Raw genomic sequence first — 5,816 nt, 5'->3', positions numbered from 1 at the left:
AGGAAGGATTCGCACGGCTGGTCTCTACGTAGCATTGTTGAAGGAGCTGAAGATAACCCCTTTAAGCGCCACTCAGAGTACCCTGGCTAACTTGCAAGATGAGGTGGCATCTTTGAGAGAGATGAAGAAAGAGTTGGTGGCTGAGAAGGAGACCCTGGTATCTGATCTGTCCAAAGCTCAGAAAAAGGTTAAGCAGACAAAGGCAGCTTTAGCTATGGTTGAGGGCTTAAAGAAGAAAGCAAAGGAGAGTTACACCAGGGTCTTTAGGGAAAGGCTGGACTTGGTGGACGAGATTACTAAGGAAACAGATAGTTACAAGGATTTGGAGGATAGTGTTGCTGAGGGGATGGACGAGTTGGTGAAGAATCTGAAGGCTCAATTTCGAGTTCCTGCTCATAAAATTGACCTTTTCCTGATCTCTGCTGATAATTTTGTAGTAAATAGAAAGATAATCCCTAACCTCGAGGAGGGCGAGGGTGCTCTTGTGCCCGACCTTAATGCGTTGGGTCCCTAATCCGAGGTGGCTTCTCATAAATTTGTCCAAACGGATGATGAGGCTACCCTATCTCCTTCTAAGGAACAATCTCCTCCCTTTGATTCGATCCCATCCTATTTTGCTCGGCCCGCGGACGTTATCACTGGCAAGGAGCTCCATCCCTTGTAATTTTCTTACATGTATGGCCTGACCTGTGGGTCTTGGTAGTAAGTTTTAGACAATTTATTTTGCCTTAGTTGTAGTTTTTTTTAAAACAACTTTAAAATCTTTAAAAACCTTTCTTTATTTTGATAATGATTTTATGTCTTAAGTGATTGTTTCCTTTTAAATTATCTCTTACCCTATACATCCATTTAGTTGGAGATTGTGCTTCGACTACTTTAATGTTGCTTTCTCGCTAAGTTTAAAAGTGACATGGGCAAAATAGATCGATACAAAATATTTCATTTTCCCTTTGTAAGTTCTGACTTCGTGTAATCAGACTTTGCCAAGTAACTTTTATATTTCTTGTTGTTCCGACTTAATTTTGAGGTCAGTTTTATGAATTGCTTATATAACTTACATTAATTTGTACCTCGTCACTTTATCTTGCCGGCCATTCTAGGTCAGGCAATGATTTTTGCAATTTTTGGAGCTTAAATTAATGCGTTTATATGGGAAACTTTTAAAAAAATATGGATTTATCATTGATAAATGAAAAATCCCTTACATAAGTTTTCTACTCAAGATTCTTGTCTACCCTTAGACCTTGTTATGGTACCTCGTTAAAAATCCCTTCAGAAAAATCCTTTTTTGGGAAAAAATTATGAAGTCGGAAAAAAGAGTACACCAGGAAACAAGGTGCACTTCCTAACTGTAGTACTTCTTCAAATTATGCGTGTGCCATGGCCTCGGAAGTTCCTTCCCTTGTAAGTTGGATACTTTGTAGTAACATTTCCTTAAGACTTCAACAATCTTGTAGGGTCCTTTCCAGTTTGCAACCAGCTTTCCATCGCCCGACTTCTGAATCCCAATGTCATTTCAAATCAGTATAAGGTCATTTGTGGTGAAACTTCTTTTGATCACCTTCTGATTGTACTTTAGAGCCATCCTTTGCTTTAGTGCTTCTTCTTTGATCCGAGCTTGTTCTTGAATTTTGGGGAGGAGATCGAGTTCTTCCTTTTTTGCTTCGATATTGACCCCTTCATCGTAGAATATAACCATTGGATATTCTTCAGCAATTTCTATCGGAAGTGTTCATACATCAATCCGAGCTACAAGATCGGGTTGGAGGGCGACAAAAGGACCGACCTCATGAAAGGTTGGCCTATCACCGACCTCTTCGTAAAAGAGCTCGAACAAACGCACTGAGACCAAGGAAAGGCCCAAAGAGGCCCCAAAAAGAAGAATCACCGCCCACTAAAAGGTGGTCGGCCAAAGATAAGTGATCTCACCCCCCAAAAGATAAAGATAAGATAACTAAACTTATCTTAAGGAAGGTCACTCCACACTACTATAAATACACTGGAGCACCCAGGTATAACTCACACTCTGATTCTACACAAAAAACCTGCTTAAAGCCCGTGCTAACTTAAGCATCGGAATCTCTTGCAGGTACAACCATCCACCGATGACCAAGGATCAGCTGCATCTCAAGTCCAGCAAGCCGGACCCCATAGCTCCGATCACACCCGCAGATCTCATCCGAGATCGACCTTCAGTTTCAGGTAACCCTTGGAACAGTAAGCAAGTCAGAAAAGTGACTCCCCTATTGTGGAATGAGGAGTTGTCCAATATGTTCATAAGACTTGAGAGAGCTCACCTGCCCATGCTGCTCCCTTTTTATCTTGTAGTTAACGCTTCAACTTGGCCAGTATAACTTTATTTGAAGCTTCAGCTTGTCCATTGGCCTGAGGGTATTCTGTCGACCAACTGAGGCTAGAGCATTAGGATCACTCTGCCTTCCTTCATCAATTAGTGGAGGAACAGCAGAGTCAGAGGCGAGACATGGATGAGCTGAGGCACCAGAGAGGATTCCCGGGAGGGAACGGCAGCCACCAGGACTGAGGTGGTTGAGTTTTATTATCTTCTGCTTATGTTATTTTTTGTTTCTCAGTATTTTATCGTATTTCCTATTTTCTGTTTGAAAGCCTTTGCATGATTAGTAGTAATATTTTATTGCTTTTCTAGTTAAGTTATTTATTTTGATATTTTATGTTTAATTTAGAAAATGTCTCATATATTGCTCACTAAGCTTGAAAAATCAAAAAGAAAAACAAAAGAAGTAGTAAAATGCATGAGACTTGAGTTATATATTATGAGTTATTCTGGTTACTTTGATGTGGTGGTGTTATTTATGATTCTGAATGTATGAACTGAACAGTGCATGTTTTATAGTGTAGTTAAGAATATTGATTCATGAGGTACATGAACTTAGAGAAGTATTATGGATTCTCTAAACTCAATAAGAAATTGATCCTTGAAGCAAAACAAATAGCAAAAAGCAAAAGAAAAATAAAAGGAAAGGTCCAAGGCTCTGAGCATCAATGGTTATGAAGGTCAAATATTATTAAAAGCTTAAAGAGTTATTTTCCTAATCATATGCTTGTGGTGCGAATGTCTCAAGTAACCCTTGAGACAGAGCACTAAGAGTCGATACCAAATAATTGCAAAGTATGCCAAAGGCTTTGAGTACCTCAAACTGGGAGGAGTTAAAAGAAAAGAATTAGAGCTCAAGGAGTTTTCCAGTTAAGTGCTTGTGGTGTTTTTTATGCCAAGTTAAACTTGAGGACAAAAGACTTAGAGTCACGGCTAGGCTCAAGGTACAAAGCACCAAAGGAAAGAAAAGAAAAAGATGTGTTCAAGGATCAATCAGAGCTTAAGTAGGATAGTGAGATGTCGAACCTATTCAGAATCACAATGTAATTAACCCCACTCAGCAATTGGACACAAGCTTAAATGAACACTTAAGTCTTGGGTAATTCTCTTCTCAGTCCTATATTATTTTTAGTTGCTTGAGGACAAGCAATAGTTCAAGTTTGGGTCTTGTGATGCGTGAGCATCTATCCTTTATTTTATGTCTGTTTTAGTTTGAAATTATTGAGTTTTAATTTAATTCTAGTGTTTTAAATCTCTTTGGATGCTACTTTGAGTTGTTTTGGTATTTTAATTATTTCAGGTGAAGTTTGCATCAGTTTGGAAGAGTTTTGTATAAGAAAGAGAAGAAGTGAAGCTGTCCACTAGTACGCTAAATGCCCAGCTAGCGTTTAGCGCCAGCAACTCAGAACGAAAGGGAGGCTACCTACCCATTAGGGCGCTAAATGCTGCAACTGGTGTTTAGCGCCAAGCAATCCAGATCACAACTTCACCAAAGGAGCATCTTTAGTTGGATTTAACTTTTATTTATTCTATTTTGTTTTATTTTAGTTATTTGTAATTACAAACAAAATCTTTTAAGTTTGGAATTTATTATTTTATTTTTGTTTGAAATCAAATTAGGTTAGATATAAAATGAAAAAGATTCACCATTGGGGGATCTTCTCACTTCCGCACTTCCACATTTTCTGAACTCTAGTTTTCTCTCTGAAGCATGAGCCACTAAACCTCATCCGTTAAGGTTAGAGGCTCTGTTTATTTCTATGGATTAAGACTATTATTTTTCTATTTTAATTAATGTATTAATTTAGTTTCAAGGATTACTTTCGTTCTTCATCTTATGAATTTAGGTAGATCGAAAGAATAACACTTATTCTATTTGTGTTCTTGTGAATCTTTGAAGAGCTATCTCACTTGAACAACAACTTGAAAGTAAATTCCTCCTAAATTACTAGTTACTTGGACTTAACGAGATACGTGACATATAAACCTTTTATATCTGGGTAGTTAGGGTTTTTGTGGCTATAAACTAGAATTGAACTTAACACTCTAATCGAAATTAAGTGACTAAGACATTGGCAGTTAACTAGGTTAGAGGATTCTAAATCACTAAGACATTAGGGTTTAGTCACTGACATTTTGCCATGAAATAAATCTTGCATGATTAAATTAGTTGGTAAGAAAACTTACACTACAAGAATTTGACAAATTAGCGACGAATTTTTGCAAGAAATATTTTTTGTCACTAATCCTTCACTAACTTGCGAGGAATTAGTGATGCACTAACGACAAAATTAATGAGCGGTCATAAAAATACTCGAACTTGAGAAAAGCGACTGATTAGTGAGAGATTTACGAGTAAGTTTGTTTCTCGCACATTGACTTTTGTAGCTAAAAAAAGAGCGGAAAAAATTTCCTCGCTAATTTGTCACAAATTAATTAGCGAGTGACAATGTTCTAGCAAATCAGTCACTTAGGGTTCAATCGAAGAAAAGTAAAGTAGCAAGGGATATTATTGTCACTATTCCGTCGCAAGTGTTTGATATACAATTAGTGAGAAACAGTTCACATACTAGTTTGTCGCTAATAAACTTTGTGCCAGAAAGCTAATTAGTGAGGAACAATGTTACTAACTAATCCATTACAAAGACTTGAAATGCATTCTGTGATGGACAAATTCCTAGCTAATTTGTCACCAAGGTTTTTATTTTTAGTGAGCAACTAGTTTCTCGCTAATTTGTCGCATAATATTGTTAAAATTTAAAATTAGGATAGTGACAGAAAATAGTCATCGCTAACTTGTCGCAACGGATAAATCATTTAGTTAGGGAAGCATTCCTTGCTAATTAGTCACTAAAGTGGAAATACTGATATTGAGTGCCGAGGACCTAAGTAGCGAGAAATTTGTAACCGTTTAACAACTGACACACTTCATTCGCTGATTTCAAGTCGTTGATTAGCGGGCGAAAGATATTTGTCGCTAAGTTGTTGCAAGTTTAATTTTGCGAGCGACTTGGCAACGGCAATATTATCGCAAAGCAAAAGCTATACCCTACCTATTTTATTGCAAATTACTCGCTAATCTCGATGGAAATCCGTCGCAGATTTATAACAAATCCAAAGCTAACCGAGAAAATGTTAGAAGTAATTGGTCGCAATTGAGTCACTAATCAAAAGCTTATTTCGTGAGGAATTAGCGACCGTTTAACAACTGATAGACTTTCCTCACTTATTTTATGTTGCTACTAATTTGTGAGGAAACACGTTAGTCCTTATTCCCTCACTACTTTAACTAGCGGCTCACGTGTCTGTTCAGCCGTTTTTCTATTGAGTTTAAGAAATTAATTTTATATTTTTATTTTTAAAATTATAAATTTAGTTTTAATAATTAAAAATAAATTATAAAAAAATAAAATATTTTAAGTTATTTAACATGTAAAATGTATAAAATAAATAAATTTAAATA

The sequence above is a fragment of the Arachis ipaensis genome, chromosome B09 (genome assembly GCF_000816755.2).
Source record: "Arachis ipaensis cultivar K30076 chromosome B09, Araip1.1, whole genome shotgun sequence".
NCBI classification, from domain to species: domain Eukaryota; kingdom Viridiplantae; phylum Streptophyta; class Magnoliopsida; order Fabales; family Fabaceae; genus Arachis; species Arachis ipaensis.
Note: the sequence above shows the minus strand (reverse complement) of the source record.